The sequence below is a fragment of the Hemibagrus wyckioides genome, linkage group LG09, assembly GCF_019097595.1.
Source record: "Hemibagrus wyckioides isolate EC202008001 linkage group LG09, SWU_Hwy_1.0, whole genome shotgun sequence".
In the NCBI taxonomy this organism is placed as follows: Eukaryota; Metazoa; Chordata; class Actinopteri; order Siluriformes; family Bagridae; genus Hemibagrus; species Hemibagrus wyckioides.
Window position 1 is genome coordinate 13,316,458 of NC_080718.1, and position 22,784 is coordinate 13,339,241.

The window sequence follows — 22,784 nt, forward strand, 5'->3', positions numbered from 1 at the left end:
AATTGGTACTCTGTATATGATTTTCTTCCACTTTTAAAGAAATCTCTTTGCAGCTTGACAAGTAAAATCCTGTCCTCTTAGCATCACATTTGTCATTCCTTCTGATTTAGTATCATAGTAAGCCACTTTTCATAGATTTCTGCCAGGACAAATCAGACAGAAAGAGGAAAAGCTGTGGATGGAGGAAACCACAAGAGAGGAAAAGATGAGCACTCGACCACAAGAACCACAAAGATGACTGTGCCTATTTGCAAGAGGAAACCATAAAAATGAGAGCTTTCACACACATGCACACACAGACACACACACACACACACAATAATCCATTGGCTAGGAGTTCTGACCCATCGAGGCATGGGCTCCATGAGTCCTCTAAAGGTATGCTGTAGTATCTGACACAAAGATAAGCAGCATGTTCTCTATGTTCTGTAAAGGCTTCTGTGGATTGGACTTATTTGTCCAACACCTCCCACAGATTCTCGATCAGAGTGAAGATTGGGATCTGGGGAATTTGGAGTGAGCCTTGGGTGCCCGTGATCCTGTATATACTGTGTATAATGTATATACAGATATAACGAGATAATAACGAGATAATCACTTCACCTGTCAGCGGTTTTAATGTTTTAATGTTGTTTTATGCACACATACACACAGCATTAAACAACAATTAAACATTAAAACTGCTGACATTATATATATATATATATATATATATATATATATATATATATGTAGATAGATAGATAGATAGATAGATAGATAGATAGATAGATAGATAGATAGATAGATAGATAGATAGATAGATAGATAGATAGATAGATATGCACACAGAAACACACACACGCACTAATTCCAGCCTGCCATGGCCCCTATCCTCACTAAAGTTGTGCTCCTTGCTCACTGTTCCGTAACGTAACCTCTGTGCACTCCAAACAAGAACCGCTCCATTTGAAGCCCCTTAATAGCTGCTGAAGCCCAAAGCAGACAGGTGACACAAGACAGGTGTGTAATTGCTGGAAGAGCACACTGACTGACAAGGCTGACTATTTCACACAGAAACCAGATACGTTACAGCCTGCCAGAGTGAGGCTCAAGCCGTTAAGTGACGGTTTGTGGTTTTCTATTTTTGCATCAGGTATAATTTTCACTTCTGAAAGACTATTTGAGAGGATTGATCTGCACTATCCGGGTTATAATATCAGTATCCGGAGTTTTAGAAATGGTATGAAATCCATACAAAGAATTTGTCCTCTGTGAAAACCACTTTTGACCCATGTAGTTGAATTCTGTGATTGTGAATAACTGTCATAAAACATGGATTTGTAGATGGACAGAACTTTCATTTCCTTATCTTCAGAAAGCATTTCATCCTGCTCAGGATCACTGGTGGATCTGAAGCCTATCCCATATACATTTTTTATTTAATTTCATATTATGAAATTATACTACTGCAATATGACTGCACACACTGTTTAGAGTTTTCTATTCTAATTTCATTTTTGTCATAAGAATTTCATTGTATATAGATGCTTAAAGCAATTTTTATGCACATGACAATAAACTTGAAACTTGAAACTTGGATTAGATCCCATTCTCTTGCAGGATTCCACACACACACTCTTAATCATACAATTGTTTGTAGGCATCTTCCAAATGAAATCATTTTTGGGAGGTTGCAGTAAGCCATGAAACCCAAATTAAACCCATGCAAATATGCAAAAACATGCAAAACACACATATAACCCAAGCTCAGGATTAAAGTGGGGACCCTGGGATCGTAAGATGGTAGCACTACCCAGTGCATCAACGTGCTGTCAAAAGAAAATACAAGTGTGCAAAAATGTAATCCTTTCTAAGTAATGTATTACCTGAAATCTAAAAGACTTTAGTGTAAGAATAGAAACTCAGCGAGCTGCACTGAATTTTCAATTCAAGTTAGTCTCTAAGGTCACACCAGGTGATGACGCTAAGACACTTAAGGCTTTCAATGTGGAATAAGCGAGATTGAATGTTTTCATCTCATCAGGAGCACTGACGTGATGCAGGGCATGATGTGTATTCCAGGAGGTAGAGAGCAAAAGATCATAAAATATAAGCCTTGTGGGACATGTGATAAAACATACGCTCTGTCTTCAGCTTCTCCTGAGCAAAAAAAAATAAGTGCACAGGCTTGCTGGTAAGGGAATGCTAAAATATTTGTGTGAGCTGACATGCCAGGTTCAAAAACACAGTTTCAAAACAGAGCCCAAAAAGCCAGAAAGTTCACGCAGGGCTTATCTCACCTAAGATTGCTCTGGCAAACAATGGTATTTCGGACATATGGCCAATTTTGTAGATCGTAGAGGGGGGAAAAAATGAGGGTGATTTTCAACTCCGTTATATACAGCCCTTTTTCATGGAGGTTTTGGCACTAACGTGGAGATGTGGCTACTCCCCAAGCGTGCTGATTCTGAGGGGGTTATTTTCACTTGTAATTGGGGTAGCTTTCATCTTGGCTGACAAGAGCAGTAGAGAGCGAGGAAGAGAACCAAGTGCGAGCTATCACTTCCCCTATTTCCTGGCCCCAGACAAAGCCAGGCAATGCTGCTGAAGATGATGTATTTCTGATCAAAGAGCCAGCGAGTTGTCAGCAGCCACGGCTAGCTCAGCAACCTGATTGCTCGGGGATAGATTTGTCCCTTTGATCAGAGAATACTCTGACTGCAGGCTCTGTTTATGCACCGAGAGTGATTGAGGGAGGAGGGGAAAAAACTCTGACATTATGAGCGGAGGGAGACAGGCAAGAAATGTAGAGCGAGAGAGGAAATGTTGTCTTATACATGTTATATTTAGATATGTATATTTAATTGGACATAACCCACTTAAACATGAATCTCTTTTCACCTCAAAATTATACATTTACAGTTTATAGTGTTTGCACTATAGCAACAAAGCATTTACAGTATGTCACTCGGCATGTGTAATGTAAGACTACGTGTGCTTATTAAAATTATACACATCTTTAGGCCAAGTGTAAATATGCAGACACACTTGTAATTATCCTACACTACAGCGAAGCTAAATGAAACAGATCACCTTGGAAGTTCATTAAAGCCTTAGGTGAGGCCCTGTCAACTCTCACACCTCTTTCACTGTTCTTCTAAATGGACTCGGGCAGCATGGTTAGCAGCACACCTGTTCTGTTCTGCGCTCTTCTGTCAAACGCCCTCAGAGCAAGTGGCTTTGAACTGCATGTAATATTTCAGCAGAGCCATGTGCTGGAAGTGTCGCAGAGAGCTGGGGTCTGTTCGCTGCAATAGTTAAGCTACTGTATACAGTGCAGATTGTATTTTTAAAAAAGTGTCAGCTAGGAATTGTGTGATAATGACTGAGTTTACAAACAGCTTTTGGAGAGAACACACACTGGGTTAATCTGAAATAGGAGAATGGGAAGTTTCACCCATCCTGTTGGATTAGGCAAGTAAGCAAGAACATGAGATTAACCATTTAAACCAAATTATGGTTCATATTGGCAAGATTGCTGGCTAAATTCCACCTTATGTGTAGGGCATTATTATTAGTAGTAGTAGTAGTAGTAGTAGAATTACATATACATTCATTTATTTTGCAAGTGCTTTTTATTCAAACAACTGAAGTCCTTGCATACAATATTTTTTATTATTATTATTATTTAACCAGTTAGGGGTTTGCAAAGTGTTCAGAGAAGAGGTGGCTTTAAACATTTTTTGAATATATATGATGAATTCTGCTGTCCTGATTGAAGTTCATTCCATCACCAAGAAACAGTCAGGTCGAAAGATCTGGAAAGGCACCTCATGCCTCAGTGAGGAGGCATGACCAAGCATTGATCATTAACTGATCGCAGGTTGTGGGAGGGAACATGTTGAGGGAGGAGGATGCTGTTCCACACAAGGTCCTGTACATGAACATAAGTGTCAAGGCTTTGAATTTGATGTAGGGTGGCTATAGGAAGCCAGTGGAGGAAGACAAATAGGGGTGCGATGTGAGTCCGTTTGGGCTGGTTGAAAATAAGGCGTGCTGCTGCATTCTGAATCATCTAAGGGGTTTGATGGAGCTGGCTTGGAGACCTGGGAGTAATGTGTTGCTGTAGACCAGTTTTGAGATGTACAAGTAGCTGTGTGTCCTGATTTGTTAGTTGTAAGTTCTGTAACGCCTTTAGTTTTTTAATTAATATTTTTTATTTAATACCTTCACTAATATCAATATAATTAATTTTAGTTTAATACAAGATGCCATAGGCTAAAGTAAATCAGTAACAATAAAATAAAGATAAAGCCCCAGTTTTTTAAATCTATAAATGTACAGTTTGGGTGAGCCTGTACCCACTGTACCTTCAGCTTCCTGTTCTTGGATGGCTGGAGTAAAACCTGCCATCATAGCACATCACATCCACCTCAAGCTTAGACTTGTGTTTTCTGAGACAGCTTTTCAATACAGCATGGTTGTATTTGGTGGCTAGTTGACTTATAGACTTCTTGTAACCTTGAACCAGCCAGCTCAGTCTCCTCAGACTGTTCTCCTCAAGGCATTTCTACAAGCAGAATGTCTGTTTACAGGATGTTTTTTGTTTGTTTGTTTGATTTTTGCATTATTGTATGAAAAATCCCAGGAGATCAGATGAAATCTGAAATGGTCAAACCAGACCATCCTGCACTAGCATGCCATACTACAGGCAAAGCCATTAAGATCCATTCTGATATTTCATGTGAGTTGAAGCTCTAAACTAAAGCTCTTGACTTGTCTCTACATGGTGTTATGTATTGTGTTGATGCAACATGATCAGATGATTGTATAATTCCATGAATGTGCAGGTGTAAAGGTGTAAAAGTGCATACAGATTTGGTCATGTAGACGATAAATGTAACAAAAATACGTTATACAAAGTCAAGAAAAAGAAAAAGTTAAAAAAATATATATATATATATATTAGTAGTAGTATTAATAATAACATCATCAATAATAATGTTACAGATAATGTTTGAATAAAGAATGGCTGTTATTATAATGATAAAAATACAGTCAAATATATTTAAAAGATATTTAAAAAGTGTCTTTTTGCCCAGTGGTAGGATTTATTTAATATAGATAGCGCACATACATCGACACAACATGAAATTTATGCCTCAGCTTCACAGCAACCTCATTTGCTAATTGGGAAGATGTCGGTTTTTATGATCATCTGGTGCGTTCAGCCATCCTTAAGTATACTGTGTGATTTAAACCCCTTAGTTTTGTAAAACAGCCCTCCTTCCGGGTGATAATTTATTCTGTCGCACACTCTCACAGTGTGATCAGCAGATTCAGGTCAAATTCCCTTCTTTCCTTTATTGGACAGTATTCAGTTTGTGTAACACAGTTTACAACAAACAATATTTTGCCTAAAGGTAAAGAAATTGGAATATTAAAAACATTTATTACAGGGAAAAAAATAACACTGTGACAACATCTTCCCAATTAGCAAACAAGCTACATGCAATGTGCACACATTGTACTGATGTTGAGTAATGTGTGTGATCTACCAGGATAGTTCAAATTATTAATATTTATAAATATGACAGAGAATAATCTCACAAATCCAGTCACATTTGCTGATGATACCCAGCTAGCACAGAAACACTATGAACATTACTTATCATTTTAAAATCCTTTAAGAAATTCAGTCAGCTTGTCTCATTTTAGCTAATCAAATGGACTCAGTGAATTGATCTTAGAAATCAATAAATCATTCCTTAATTATTTAATTCGACCATCTACGTGCTCAGAATGCATATAATGCTAATCAGCTAGCTAAATTCTGAATGAATTTAGGAAAAAACATTAGCATACTGGCTAACAACAAAGCAGACACTCTACAGTTAGCTAAGCTAATTCTAACCAGTTACTTCTAGGTTATGGAATAGTATTTTGCTGTTTCTGGCAGTAGATAAATTGTTTTATTTGCTGTTTTGTCACTGGGCATGGAACATGTTCTCCTGTAAGAAAGAATCAGGGGGAAAAAAAAGTTTCAATTACTTCGATAAACCACAGCAGCACATCTCTATTGTCATTGTGACTGAACCTGTGATCAATCTAGCTGATGTGTTACAAAAACACTCTGTAAGTGAACCTAAGCACAGCACTTAAATAGATAAAATAACCCAGAGTTTTTAGTGAAGGAGTGTATTCAATGTTTGACTGCTACATGTAGAAGAAATTTTTTGAGCTGTTTGTCAGAATATGTGGCATAAAATTCATCAAAGCTCTCAACACTTCATCACTCAAACACTATTCCCTGTTTTATATTTATGGAAGGTGCTATTTTTGGCACTCTGATGCCTGGTATGGTGAAAATCAAGGCCAGTGATTATGTAAGCCCTGTTTAGCATAACTGACTGTTTTTGGGTCAAACAGTGATGGAGAATTAGTAGTAGTAGTAGTAGGAGTAGTAGGTTACTACTGACAGCTGATGAAAACAGAAAGCTGCTGTGGTTATGGATTTATAAGTCAAAGGGGATGGTGGGGTTGCAACACAGCAAACATGTCTTGCAGTTATTAAAGATCTTTGCATGTGTGTGTGTGGGGGGTTTGTTCAGGAGGGTTAATTATCTATTATAAAGATATAAAACAAGACTATAAAGGGTGACAGAGAAAGAAAACATGTAGGACTTAACTTCTGGGCTGCTTTCTAACAAAATCTGTATGTGTGTGTGTGTGTGTATATGTATGACCATGGGGAAGATGGATTAAACTGTTTGTGCCCATTTTCAGGCACAGTTATACTGAGTTCCAGACAAAAACCTAGCGTATTATGTACAAAATTGCCACACATGCTAAACGCTCCATTTAAGCATTGTGCACATGACAACACACAGAGTGCACTTCAACCCCTCATGCATATGCACTCTACAAAAAGTGCAGCACAGGGTACAGAAATGAAAAGTGAGTGTGGCTGATTACTTATTCTGTTAGATGTAGGTTTCTAAACTTTAGGCAATTACCTGCGGCCGTGATTTTGTCTCCCTTCCAAACGCAGGTGTAAATTAGTGCCATGTGTGTTGCTCTGAGCTGCACAGGTTGTTACTATTTAGAGGCCTTGACCTTACACACACACACCCATACACACACACACAGACACACAAGCGGCATGGCCCCCATAGTATAATGTGTAAACAATGAAGAAAAAGAAATACCATACTTGAATGCAAAATGAAATGGATTTTTGTATGCTTGTACATTATAGCACAACTCTTTCTGACAGGAAATATGCAATGTTATGGTAGCTAAAAAAAGTGAGACTTTTAACTTGAATAACATCATTTCGCTCTTTTAACAACGAAGATTATTTATATACAAATATATAGGGTTAGGATAGAAATTTAAATTTATCCCTAATGAGGAACTGTAACGATGCATGCAGAACCAGAGTGCCAGAGGGAGCTATCACCCGAATATTGACATTTGCGAACTCACTTCCTGTCTTACTCGGTTATTTAAACAGCACGCTGCCTATTGTTCCCTGCGAAGTATTGTTCTCTCTAGTGGATTACTTACCAAGCCTTGTTCCTGATTGCCTGCTACGTGTATGATCTTTGCCTGTTACTGTTTTTCTACGAGTCTCGGTTTTGCGGTTTTTGGTTTATGTTCGCTAGTTATTGATTTTCCGGTTTTTGACCCTTTCGCTTAGCCATATTGATTCCGATTCTTGCCTGCCATTTTTGTGAATAAAGATCTGCATATGGATTCTACTACGCCTGCCTCAAGTGAGTCCCTCGAGTGAGTTGACTCCGGATCAACCCTGGGACTGTGCCATTGACCTTCTTCCGAACACCATGCCACCTAAGAATCGCATTTACCCCCTGTCACCTCCTGAAAAGCTTGCTATGGAGGAATATATTGAGGAAGCCCTTGCAGCTGGATACATCCGCCCGTCTACCTCACCAGTGGCAGCAGGGTTCTTCTTCGTAGAAAAGAAGGACGGCGGCCTTCGACCCTGCATTGACTTCAGAGGCCTGAACGCAATCACAGTCCCGTATCCTTACCCTCTTCCCCTGGTTCCCGCAGCCCTCGAACAGTTACAAGGAGCTAAAATCTTCACCAAGCTTGACCTGCGCAGCACCTACAGTCTCATCCGGATAAAGGAGGGCGACGAATGGAAGACGGTGTTTCACACAACACATGGACATTACGAGTATCTGGTCATGCCATATGGACTTACAAACGCCCCCGCCGTCTTCCAGTCACTTATCAACGAAGTGTTCAGGGATATGCTAAACAAATTCGTCATTGCTTACATAGATGACATCCTCATATATTCCACCAGCCTAGATCAACACATTTCTCATGTTCGTGCTGTCCTCCAACGCCTCACCAACCACAATTTCTATGTGAAACTGGAGAAATGTGAGTTTCATCGTTCCACAGTAGCATTTCTAGGATATGTAATCTCGCATGAAGGAGTGGAAATGGATCAATCGAAAGTGTCCGCCATTACATCCTGGCCCGAACCTACCTCCATCAAGGGTTTGCAACGCTTCCTTGGATTTGCGAACTTTTACAGGAGATTCATCAGGAACTACAGTACCATTGCTAGCCCAATGACTTCACTGCTGAAAGACAAGCCCAAGAAATTAAAGTGGACTGATCATGCCAGAGCTGCAGTTCAGAAACTTAAGAAAAGTTTTTCTTCCGCTCCGATAGTCTGTCATCCTAACCCTGAGCTGCTGTTCGTAGTGGAGGTGGACGCTTCGAGCTGTGGGATAGGGGCTGTGCTTTCTCAACGTCAACCTGAGTCTGGAAAACTGCATCCTTGTGCTTTTTTCTCCCGAAAGCTCACACCGGCTGAAATTAACTATGACGTAGGGAACTGGGAACTACTATCGATAAAGGCTGCCCTGGAAGAATGGAGGCACTGGCTCGAAGGGGCCCACCACCCGTTCCTGGTCCTTACTGATCACAGAAATCTGGCCTATCTTCGGGAAGCCAAGCGTCTGAACCCACGGCAAGCTAGGTGGGCTCTATTCTTTACAAGATTCAAGTTTTCAGTCTCCTATCGCCCCGGGTCTAAGAATGGGAAAGCAGATGCCCTGTCTCGAATCCATGAAACCCTGGAGCCACCATCCAGCCCAGAGCCTATCCTTCCACCCTCTGTCCAAGTAGCTCCTGTGCAGTGGGACCTGATGAGTGAAATCGAACGGGCACAATCGACAGAAGCTCCTCCCCCAACATGTCCACCGACCAAAGTTTATGTACCCACAGGTCTCCGCCAACAAGTATTACGATGGACCCATGAGAGCCTGAGTTCAGGACACCCCGGCACCCGTAGAACCATTCAGCTGGTACGACAAAGATTCTGGTGGCCATCGCTCAACCATGATGTCGAGGAGTTTGTCCGTTCCTGCTCGGTCTGCGCACAATCCCGAATGAGCCGTCATCTACCAGAAGGTCTACTTCAACCACTGCCAGTTCCACGCCGACCCTGGTCTCACATCTCAGTAGACTTTCTCACAGACCTCCCTGTCTCTCAATGTTTCACCACAGTCATGGTTGTAATCGACCAATTTTCCAAGTCCTGCAAGTTAATCCCCATGAAAGGTTTGCCTTGGAAACAGCCATTTTCCAAAACATCTTCTGTCACTATGGCTTACACGAGGACATTGGTTCTGATCGCCCACAGTTCACATCTCGTGTGTGGTCGGAGTTTTGCAAGCAACTCGGGATCAATGTTAGCCTCAGCTTTGGGTATCACCCCCAGTCCAATGGCCAAGCGGAGCGGCTTAATCAAGAAATTGGGAGGTTCCTTAGAACATACTGCAGCTGTGAGCAACACCGTTGGAGTGAGTTTCTCCCCTGGGCTGAGTATGCCCAAAACTCGTTGCGCCACTCCTCGACCGGCTTAACTCCCTTCCAATGTGTATTGGGCTATCAACCACCACTCTTTCCTTGGTCCGGGGAACCCTCGGATGTGCCCACAGTTGAGGACTGGTCAAGACGTAGTCAGGAGGTCTGGGAAAGAGCCCATGTTCGTCTCCTAACCCTAACCCTAGGCGATCCGATGACAAGAGATCCAAGCTAACCGGCGTCGGCGTCCCCACCCAGCTTACCAAGTGGGTCAGAAGGTGTGGCTTTCTACTAAGAATATAAAACTGAAACTTCCTTGTCATAAGTTAAGCCCCAAGTTTGTTGGCCCGTTTAAAATTCTACGCCAAGTTAATCCAGTTTCTTTCCATCTTGAGCTTCCAGCATTGTATCGTATCTCACCTACCTTCCATGTGTCTTTACTCAAGCCCTTCCACGAGCCTCAGACCACCGGCCCCGCTATCACTGAACCACCCCCACCACTGGACATTGATGGCTCCCTTGCCTACCAGGTGTGCGCCATTCTGAATTCCCGTCGTCGAGGTGGCCGCCTTCAGTATCTGGTGGATTGGGAGGGGTACGGCCCAGAGGAACGTTGTTGGGTTAATGCACAGGACATTCTCGACCCCTCGCTCACTGAGGAATTCCATCTGAGCTTCCCGAATCGACCTGCTCCTCGTCCACGGGGGCGCCCGTGTCGACGAACACCTGGAGGTGTTCCTAGTGGGGGGGGTTCTGTAACGACGCATGCAGAACCAGAGTGCCAGAGGAAGCCATCACCCGAATATTGACATTTGCAAACTCACTTCCTGTCTTACTCGGTTATTTAAACAGCACGCTGCCTATTGTTCCCTGCGAAGTATTGTTCTCTCTAGTGGATTACTTACCAAGCCTTGTTTATTGTTCCTGATTGCCTGCTACGTGTATGATCTTTGCCTGTTACTGTTTTTCTACGAGTCTCGGTTTTGCGGTTTTTGGTTTATGTTCGCTAGTTATTGATTTTCCGGTTTTTGACCCTTTCGCTTAGCCATATCGATTCCGATTCTTGCCTGCCGTTTTTGTGAATAAAGATCTGCATATAGATTCTACTACGCCTGCCTCGAGTGCGTCCTTACAGGAACTAGTCTCAAAAGGGAAACTACTCTCATCTGGGTGACAGCAGAGAGTGTGAATATACGGTTTCCTTCTATAACTGTGTACTAGTATATGGTCAAGTGATGCAACTTAAAATATTTATTTTAGTTTTAAGTCTATCGCAGTAATACTAATGAATTCTAGCCTAATAATCCTAAACAATATTTGCTTTGATTTAAGGATTTTGTCACTCTAGAAATAGTTTCAGTTTGAACATTTTACAAGTCGCTAATGATGCACATGGCTGTCTTTTAACTAAAACAAGTTAGTAAAAAAGTTTATTTCGCAGAGGTGTTAGGCAGCAGAGACGGCTGCAGTTGCTTTGCAGTTGCCTCAAAAGTGACACCAAAAAACAGGCAGAAGAACAGGACAGACAAAAGTAGACAAATTTGAAAAGTAGTCCAAAAACTAGAACCACATACACAAAGCTCAAGGCTTGACGTGTCAGGTAAGTATGAACTCAGTGGTACTTTGCGTCAGTTGAGTGCTTGTGTGTGTTTATATAATGTGTTTGAACAGTAATTGACTCCAGGTGAGTGTGAGTTTGAGTACAGGGTGGACATGTTTGTAGGCCATGAAGCAGTCTGGGAACTGGAGTTTGACCTTGAATCTGTTGTACAACTGTATAACCATATAACTGCCATACACACACACAAGCATTGTTTATGGGTTATGGTAGCCTTGTGGTTACGGTGTTGGATTTCTGATTGGATGGTTGTGAGGTCGAATCCCAGGTCCACCAAACTGCTGCCACTGGGCTCTGCAAGTCGCTCTGCCAAATGCCAGAAATGTAAATGTTTAATTGACCAAACTTTTTTGAATAAAGACTTTTTATTAAAACATTGTCTTAATCTGCAGTTCCTCTTTATAGAGTTTTTAGACAGCTCTATGTTTGACCATTTTCATCATTTCACAGCAGCTTTTAATATGCAGTGTGTGTTTCAAGCCCAGTGCATTGAGCAGATGATTCCAGGAGCAGTTTACGTGACAAGCTACAGCTACAAATGAGTAAAATGGAGCATTTATTTCAAGAATTGCAAGCGCTTTTTGAAGCTGCATAAAGTTGAGATTTGTGCTGAGCTTTCTGACACACACACACACACACACACACACATATATATATATATATATATATATATACATATACTTGTTTATATTTATATTTCTGAAAGTGTTTGACGCAGAGTGTCTGTATGAATAATAGTCGACTGGTTGAATACAGAACGGCTTTGACTTATTGATTTTGATGCACAGAAGTTGCCTTCTGTTTCACAAATCACACAATGGCTGCATCACAAACAACGGCTGCTTCTTACACAAAATTGCGCAAACTTTATTTGATGTGACATAGCAGCACCCCACCTCATTTGAATCTTCCACCAACGCATCTTTCACACTTTGACATTTACGCCACACATTTTCTTTTTCGGAGTCGAAATTTCCACACGCTCTGCATATCAAAATGGCCAACTGCTGTCACATCATACAGCGGCTGAAACGCACAGGGTGGGAAACAGACAGGAGGAATGTGACTCAAGCCAGACACTTTGCTCCACCTAATCAAAGGCGGTTCAGTATCTATATGCCGCCAGATCCGTTCCCTGTCCACGCCTGTTGACATTTCCTGGTGCAGAAACATTTACTACAAAGATTTTTGTGCTGCGATATGAATAATGTATACTGTGCTCCAGTTTAAAGAGCGCATGACGCATCTGTTCTTCAGGATGGATGGGAGCACCTGGGGATGGACATGGAATTAAAAGCCTGAAGATTGAAAGAGGGCATTTTATGACAATACATTAAAGTCAATTGTGTAATAAGTAGAGCTGGGAATGATCATGATATAATATCGATATACTCATAGTTTGAATGTAACACTTTTCTGAAATATTGTCATATGGTTGTTTTTTGTTTTTTTGAATATATAATTATTGTTACAATTAAAACAGCTGATTTTATATGAAGACAAACTTTTATTTAATCTTTAAATTTAAATTAGTACAATTTAAATAAAGATTTTTTTTTCCAGTGTTAATTCATTTAATTTCTTATTTTCAGTTGGTCAGCAAGCCTGTATACATGATATCATTATAGATATTACTGTATTAAGCTTATTAAGCACTCCATAAAACAGCACCTACACCTTCCTATTTGCTTCGGACCATCTTCATCTTCATTCTCCTTGTTTTACACATTTATTACACATATATTATTTACACATATATTATAACACATTAATTGACAAATTATCTGCACTTGGATCCACTTTGGCCTGCATTTTGTTACAAATACTCATACTACTCATGCATAGTAATAGATCCTTTATTTCATTTTAGAAATTAAAGCTCATTAATAGATTATTAGAAATCACTGTGTTTTAATTATGAGGCAGGTAAGGTATCATCAAGAATTCTGTTGTCATCTCTATATTACTGTCATCTCCAATTTAATATGATGCTAAGCTGAGAGGTTGAACACCCAGCCCCTCTCTACATTTGTGACTTAATCTACTGAAAATCAAAATTAGTGACACGTTACGTTACCAAAGAATTATATGTTTACGATGTGGAAAGTGTAATCACTTTGATCTTTACATCAGTCTCTCTCTCTCTTTCTCTCTCTCTTTCTCTCTCTCTCTCTCTCTCTCTCTCTCTCTCTATCACCTGAGGTAAATGTCAGTTCACTTGCTCATGCCTCTTGCCCCTTCACTCAACTGCTCATTGTACGCTCTTACATGCCTGGTAAAATAACTGCTGATTAATTCAGTAATGAATTTTGCTACTTTTCCCATATGTTTATTAGTATTCAACCATTCTAATGTTTTGCGCTGTCTCTCTACAGTGTCAGCGACGTCACATCATGGATCATTTGACAGGCACTATTTATACCTTTTATAAAGTGAATCTATTAAGCGTATGTCCATTTTGCTATTGCACATATCCAAAAATGTGATCTCAGATTGACCTGCATGTTAACAAAAAAACACAGCCAGCAAACTAGCAATTAAAGCATCTTGTTTAGGCAGATGCCTCCTCATTTCCCTAACATGATTCTCTGAAGGCAGAAATCTGTTTTTAAAGCAGTGATGTGAAAGTATGTAATAAGCTGGGAAAAAAATGGCCATAACTAAAACATTTGGCTGATTGCCAGAATTCAGCAACAGAGGCATTTGATGGGGTTTTCACACATGTATACACTCAGTGGGCACTTTATTAGGAACAGTTATTAGGTACACCTTATATTTCATGCAATTATCTAACCAGCCATTCATGTGGCAGCAGTGCAAAGTATAAAATCATGCAGAAATGGGCCAGAGGCTTAGAGAAATTCTCAAATCAACCAATGGAAAAAAAATCTCAGTGATCTCAGTAATTTGACCGTGGCATGACTGTTGGTGCAAGACGGGTTGGTTTGAGTATTACTATAACTGCTGATCTCCTGGGATTTTCACACACACAGTCTCTAGAGTTTACTCAGAATGGTGCAGTGGTGCATGTCGGGTTCCACTGCTGTCAGCCAAGAACTGAGAGCTGAGGCTGCAGTGGGCACAGGCTCATCAAACCTGGTGAAGATTGGTAAAATGTAGCCGGGTCTGATAAATCTCAATTTCTGCTGATGCACACAGATAAAGGTAGGATAAACAACAACAACAAAAATCCATGGACCCAACCTGCATTGTGTCAACAGTGCAGGCTAGTGGAGGTGGTGTGATGGTGTGGGGAATGTTTTCTTCATCGCTTGAATGCCACAGCCTGTTTGAATATTGTTGCTGATCATGTGCATCCCTTTATGACCACAATTTGCCATCTTCTAAAGGCTACTTCCATCATAATAATGCACCATGTCACAAAGCAAAAGTTGGCTTCATGAACAAGACAATGAATTCAGTGTTCTTTAGTAGCCTTCTGAATCCAGTATAACACCTTTGCTATTTGCACAACCAGGAGATTCACATCATGAAAGTGTAGATGAAAAACCTAAACCAGTTGCCTGCTTCAATCATGTCAACATGGAATCCATGCCACAAAGAACAGAGGCTGTTTTGTATCAAGAGTTAGTGGAGTGTTCCTAATTAAATGATGGAAGTGTAATTCTAAAAGAAGAACAGCTCCTTAAACTCACAGGAGCCTGTAGTTGGTCTGTACTTTACATACACAGTTTATTAAGGAGGTTCTTAAAGGGTTCTTTAAAAAGTCAAGTAAGGGGTTCCCAAATGTTTGGCCAAAACCCAAATGAACATTATGGATTTTCTGAAACCCCAGTACTGTAATACTTGAAATATGTCAAGTATCACATGTATGTGTAACATAAGTGCAAAAAACAAACAACAACCGAATATTTCTTGACTTACCAGTTTGCGTCGTATCCACAATAGTGTGCTGTTATACGAACTGATGGTTTATAATCATGCAGAATCTTGGTGTTGAGACTGGTGTATTAATTCACAAACTTACTGCGTAAATAAGATACTGCGTATTGTATGTACATGCGGAATATTTTAAAGCGACATCCACAAGAAGTGCAAGCAGAGCCTCCTGGTGGTCCAGCGGCAGGATCCCACACTCTCATTGACATGTCCTGAGTTCGATTCACAGGCAGAGAGGTTACCCAGCCACTGAAGAGTTAACCCTCAGTACTGGTCCTAAGTCCAGATAATATGGCAGGGTTGCATCAGGAAGGGCATCCAGCATAAAACCTGTGTCAAATCAAAATATGTGGATCAAATGATCCGCAGTGGTGCCCCCGAACAGGGAGCAGCTAAAAGACCAACAACATCCACAAGAAGTGCAAGTCAGAGCTAAAACATCCCTGTCTGTCAGGTTTCTAAACAAAATTCAAACTGTAATATGTTTACTGATTTTATACACAGCAACTTGAAGCACTGACAAGCTCTGTTTCTTTTAAAACTTTTCGCTGTCATCTTGGGTCTTGTCATAGGGTCTCAAATTGAAAATCATGACCAAAGGTATTTAGTAAGCTAGAAAATCCAAAAACCTTGTTAGGCAAAGCAGACACTATCAATTCAATTCACTAAAATTCAAACACTAATTGTAATAGGAAAATCGGACCGTTTTATTATTCAATAACGGTCTAGACTAGTACATGAGTATGCAATTTGAGACACAAATCTAGGTTTTTAGCAGAGAGCTGTGTACGTAGAAATGGGTGGGTGGGGGGTTGTGGGTTCTTTCTTTCTTTTCAAATCAGAATGTCAGGAAACTGGAAAAATAGTATGTATTCATTTTAATTCATTTCATTTGAAACATTTATCTAAATTTGACTCCCAGTAAAATTATATGGAAAATAAATGTATGAAACCAAAAATAAAGATTTGAGTTTCTTCTGTGACTCCACAGGTAAATCAAGCTATCCTACATGAGGTCACAACCATCAGCTTTGGAGGTTTGGAGGTTAAATGGTTGACTCTGTAACCCTTTGTACCTGGAACCCTACTCAGATACTGGGGGCACTAGTGTAAGTTTATACATTATACATTTAAGAGTTTCCTCAGAGGGACTGAGTTCTAGATTTCTCTAAGTTACCTAGTAATATGCTGTAGGATGGACACAGAAAAATAAACCAGGATTTTTTTATAAGTAGGCACAAGACAAAAGAGAGACTAAATTGGAAAATGAAGAACCTAAATACAATTAAGCAGCTATTTGTTTTGTTGTTGTTATATTAGACTCCATCATGAACAATATGACAGATTTTAAAGCTTCAATTTGGTCTTACCTCTTGATCTTTATACTGATTCATATGGTACAAAACAAATGAACTGTAATTTGAATAAAGCACTACACGTCTGTCCATGTTTGCGAGGGAAATCGACGGCATATTCAGAAGCACATCTAGCCCTCACTTCTTTGATCATGTACTTCCTCCCCCTATCTCCCCACAGCTGCGCTGCTGCATGCCTCACCGTGCGTCCTCAACTGGCTAAATTAGAAATCTCACATGCGCTGCATCCCGTGTGCACAAAGATTGGTGGGCTTCTATCTTAAGAGATCTGCACCCTTTTGAATAAGCAATGGTGCGTCCCTGTGGCCTTCATCCCTCCATCTTTCACCTCCATCTTTCACCCCAATATCCCCCTGTTTTCGACTCCCCACCCCTACATCCACAGATTGGCTAGCTTCTACATTTTGAGTCATCAGAGCTGCACTGGTGCACAATGCCACCCCGGGGCTTAGCCACCATGTGATGGATATATTTTCATGACCATTGCCGTTATCTCAGCCAAACAGGTTCTCAGCTCTATTCTCTATGCCCCCGCTGCCTCACTCCCTTCTACTCCCCCTCCACCCCCAAGCAGTTTCCGCCCCCTCACTCCCATTTTCCGAAGGTCACTCATTAATACTGGTGAGCATTAATGCTGACCTTGTGACCCACTGGCCTGAGAGCTTTAGCAGTGATATTGGAACACAGAGCCGTCATTCAGAGAAGGTTGTTTGCTGGGGGCTGATTGGCCAAGGTCAAGGACCGGGGGGTGTTGCTATCGTTGGGGTAGACACATGCCTCAAAACAACGCAAGGGGGGACCCCAACTGCTCATCATTTCCACAGAAACACTACAGCAAGCACCCGTGGGATTGATTGCTTATGCAGCACATCTCCAAGTCAATCAATGAGCTGCATTTAATGATAGAAGCCATAGAAATCCATCAGTAAGTGACACTCCAATTTCAGCTCAGACCAGCAAATGGAGCTGCATTTAGGACATCTGATATGACATCTGTTTGCTTTTTTTATTGCTGACAGTTTAGAAAATTGTGGCATGAGTACCACACTGAGAATGAAAGCCATCATAGCTATGAAACCGTAAAGCCCACATAAGCTGTGTAGGAAATAAATCTAAGCCCTCAGTGGATAGAAAGATGCTACAATTACAGCAAGAAGCCATCAGACTTATTCTATTACTTAGCTCGCTGGCGTAAATAATAGAAAGGGTTGCAGCTGGTCTTTTAAAATGGCTGCTGTTAACAATGATTCTGAAATGTAATTACATTCAAAACGAATGTGGTATTAAAAGAAATCAATAAATAAATAAAACAAACCAAGATGCTTCTGTTAGGTGTATGTTCAGCAAAGCAATCATTTGGAATTATTTCAGAAGTTTTTCTTCTCTTGATAATATTATATACGTCAGTACACTGTTAATAATTAGTCAATTAAGAATTCGAGCGTAATCAGTAAGAAGGTATGAAAAAATTCACTGAACCTAAAAAAGTGATTTGTGTATCTCTGTAAGTCTTCCAGAGGTTCCTAATAAAAAAAAAAGTTGTTAATTCCTGCAAGGCATGCATTTCAGTAGATGCAGTTGTCCAGGTTCACCAGTGGCCTTAATGTATCATGTGTCTATGTTTTCAAGCTTGCTTCTATCCAGCAGCCCGAGAGGTCAAAGGGTGAAATAAAGCAAAAGCCATTTAAAGGCTGACAGGGCATTTGGAAGTCTGAAGCCAACACGATCCCTTACAGCCCTACTTCAGCTGCATGAGGCCCCATCCAACAAAGGTGCAGTTTGTCACAACCCTTGAAAAAAGCTACAAGAGAAGGGCTTATTGGGTGCTCCTCTGACCTTTTAAGCCCTGGGAGATGAAAAGTATTTCACTTTTTGTGACTGCAGGAATGTGACTGCATTGAGATATTATACACAAGGTTGATAGTGCAAAGTAGTGCAGGCCTTAAACCAGGAAACAAGGCTCATATGAATCTCATAACACCATAACACACCAAAATGCATTTGAAAGCCATACATCAACTGCAATCATTTACTTTTTTATTAAGCAATTATGCAATATACAAAGCATAGCAGGCTGCAAACTATTCACACTGTGCATGGTCAGGGAGGCTGACCATAACTAGATTAAACCCAGCTGTCGCTTTAGATCATGGCTGCTTGTGTGCCATGAGTGCAATACTAGTTGGCATGAAACAGCATTTCATCTTATAGAAACATCTATCATTTACAACGTGTGGTCAAAAATCCATGTGCAGAGCACTTTTGCATCCTGCCATTTGCAAGAGATTTTATTTAAATTCGACTAAACCTCCTTAATATTTGAAAGCCCAGTCCTGTGGGCTAATTGTGCAAGGCATGAATAACATATTAAAGGGTCAATAGTTATATTAAGATAAATGAACAGGGTACAAAAGGCTAAATTGAGTCTGCACTGATTTTGCTCTCTAAATGGGAAGACTGAAGAGAAACACTAAAAAAAAGATTTGACTTAATATGATGACCTAATTAAAAATGCTAATGCTTTCAGCCCCAATCTGTTTATCAAGTAGTAGTAGTAGTACAAATTATAATTAGGAAATTATAGTTAAAAGCTATTTGAAACAGAATGTGAGTGATTGATTAAAAGTTGTAATCAAAAGTATTTGTGCTGGAGGGAAAGAGGTATGTGTTTTACAGTAACAGCTGCACCCAGCCTTGCACTGCTAGCCTTGCACTGGTCTTCTGATAACATCAGCGCAATTTTTTTTTTTTTACTTAATCTGGTAGTACTTTTATTAATTCACAAACATGAATGAAAGTGAAAGAGAGCATAAGCGCGCCTGGCCCACATCATCTGTTTGAAATGTAACAAGGGAATGGCAGGAAAGTTCAGATATATTCAGTAAATATAAATAACAATAGAAATATTTTTTTAACTGTTTACTTCTTGCATGAGATTTACGTCTCATGACACTTGTGCTGATCTGAACAATTTTTCCCAATTAGGTTGGAGAAAATCTCCACAATGCCTCATGAATCAGAAATGAAAGTATAGCAAGGGATTTACCCAAAGCTGTACTGCGCACGACACATTATTTTATTGAACAACTGCTTCCCTAACCTGCTAATTAAATGTGAAGAACTAGATAATTGACTTGAATTCTATAGAATTCCTTTGGAGATTCACACACTAATAATCAAAACCAGGACAGCAAAGGGATAAAAGACAAATCTCCATTCAAAAGAGAATGAGCTTCTCGAGAACACGGCTGCTTTTTCAACACGCATCTTGTATTCCATGTCCAAGGAGGACATGCAAGCATGGGTTCCTCTGCTACTAAAGTTCAAAGGTGCAGCATGTGCTTTCATTAATACATTGCTATTGATCCATTTCCTCATGTGAAAGCTCTGGTACTGGTTCCTTCTTCAAAAATACACTTTCAAGTTCTTACATTTTAATGCAAAGCATTATTATAGAGTGAAACTCTTGATCATGCTCAAATAGTTTTCTAAAGTTCTCTGTATCTTTTGTCTGACCCTGAAATCACTCTTTCACTGCGCTGTAAGATATGATAAGACTTTGTGTTACTGTACATTGTGCTATAGTTCGGATGGGTTCAAAATCTCTGTAAAGTACTTTTTCTTATCCTGTGCTTTCCAGAGTATGATAAAATTCAACAAAACAATCGCATCTCTGGTTGTGAAGCATACCACAGAAAGTTTTGCCTCTCCAAAGTCAAAAAGAAACCAGTTGTCCAACACCCAAACAAGTCTAAACTGTTGAACTGTCAAAAACATCTTAGTCGTGGCTCTTTGAGCTCCCTACTAACTTATGCCATATTCATATTTTAACAACTTCTGGCCCGCATGAACGCTACATTTGTGCATGGACTGTCAGCTTTCTGACTGCACTTGTTCGGTGAATGATAGCCATGACCAAATATCCTAACACAGCTGAGCACCCCGGCTCACCTTCTCCCATCACAACCTGCATCTGAACTCCATCTCCCCTGAGTTTGTGTCAAATCACTCAACAAATCACTCAACGTCACATGCACAGAGGATGAATAAACCTCACAGAAGATATTCCCTTATACTGTCATTTGCTTGGATTCAGATGACTGTTCATGAGATGGACTTGAATGCGAATACAATGAGAGAAATATTGCTGAAATATTACTTTATGTATACAGATGGATGACAAATTAAAGGAAACATTAAACAGTGTTTGGTAAGGTGTTGAGCCACTATGAGCAACCTGGAACAACATTAATTATCTTTGGGAAGTCTGTGTAACACTTCTGGAGTGATGAGCAAATGAGTGAATACAATATTTCCATGCCAATTCAATTAGGGTGAGATCTGATGACTATGAAGACCATGGCACATGATTTACACATATAATCATTTTCATAATCGTTAAACCATCCAGAAACCCCTAGGGCCTTGTGGATGGGGTATGTGATCCTGGAAGAAAGCACTCCCATCAGGATAGTAATGCTTCATCATAGCATAAAGGTGATCGCTGAGTCAGTATTAACTTTGTATTGATAAGCACTGATGCTTCTTTGTTCTGGGTCTCTGTACATGTTTTAAAAAATGGGACAAAAAAAACCAGGTAATTCAGCAAACTAAACAAATCTTCATGCCTAATGCAGTGCATAACTGAAAATAATTACACAAATGTTCCGCTGGAAACCATTTTTTTCACTTCAAGTGTCATTACAGATCTTTTAGCATTTCCCATGTTGCATTTAACATGAAAATTTAATGCCGGGTATGTTGTTTTGTTGTGTTGCATCTGTTCACTTGCTAATCTAAAGGTATTAGGGAAAAATACTGCAAATGAATCCTCATTATTTAAGCCAACTCGGGAAAAGAGCACGGTGCCTGGATCAGTGAATGTCATTTCAGTGGTTTGATGAATAAAATGTTCAGAGGAACATGAAGTGCTTAGTTTGAAGTAGTCTGAAAGCCTCTTGTACCTCTATTTACAACAAGTGCATTCATCCACTGTGGGCTTTTTATAATGAGTTCCTCTCTTTCTTTGCTCATTCTGCATCATACTATGCCCCGGATAATACAGTCCCAATTGCTCTGGCAGAGGCCTATCTAGCTTTTTGCTTTGGTTCATTATTTGCCTCCGTTTAGAGAGAAACATGGAGAGGCTGAAGATCATAGTGAAAGCCCAGAATCTGCATTTATTTGCCATATTTCTTGGTCACTGAGAGAAAGAGAGCAAGCAATTACCACAAGGCTGTTCTGAAGTATCAACTTCACTTCAAAGAGGGGCTGAGAGCATGGCACCATAGCCAGATGCAGGCTTTGTAAGTGTGGGTAAACACGAAAGGAAGACAAGCCTTCTAATAGAGGCCTCCATCTGAAGATGTCCCCACCTTCTGCCTGCCTTTTATATGTCATAGAGCACTTCTCCTGTTAGACAACAAACCTGTGTGTGTTTGTGTGTGTGTGTGTGTGTGTGTATGGCACAAACACATGAAATGTAGATAATAATCTTGCCTTCACAGCCTACATTTTGTAGACTTCATCATTAAATATACAATATATACAATATACTAACAGTACAGTTTATGCTGCTGTAGTGTGTGGTACAAATACAATACGTTCATTTATTTTTCAGTAGAAAAAGTCAGGTTTCCAAGTAGTACTGCAAAGTCATATTGCGTGTGTTTCTATGACATTCTAACTTTTACATTATGCTTAGGGTTAGGGTTAGGGTATTAAAAAAGTGTGCAGAATGTGACCCCCACAAAATTGACCCCCACATGGAAAGAGATACATGATTAAAATATGACTTCCAAACCTACATATAAAGGGGTCCTCAATCCTATTACTACTAGTTGTCCTACTGCTACTACTAATAAGAATAATACTGATAATACTTATCTATTTTTACTACTCTATTACTGCTCCTACTCCATATAACCACATCTATAATATATTCATTAAAATCACTTACAAAATCATACATCTTTAAGATTTACTGAAATTAAAACAATGCATACGTACCATAAAAATGCCCCACAGATATTTGCACACCTCATTTTCTGAGC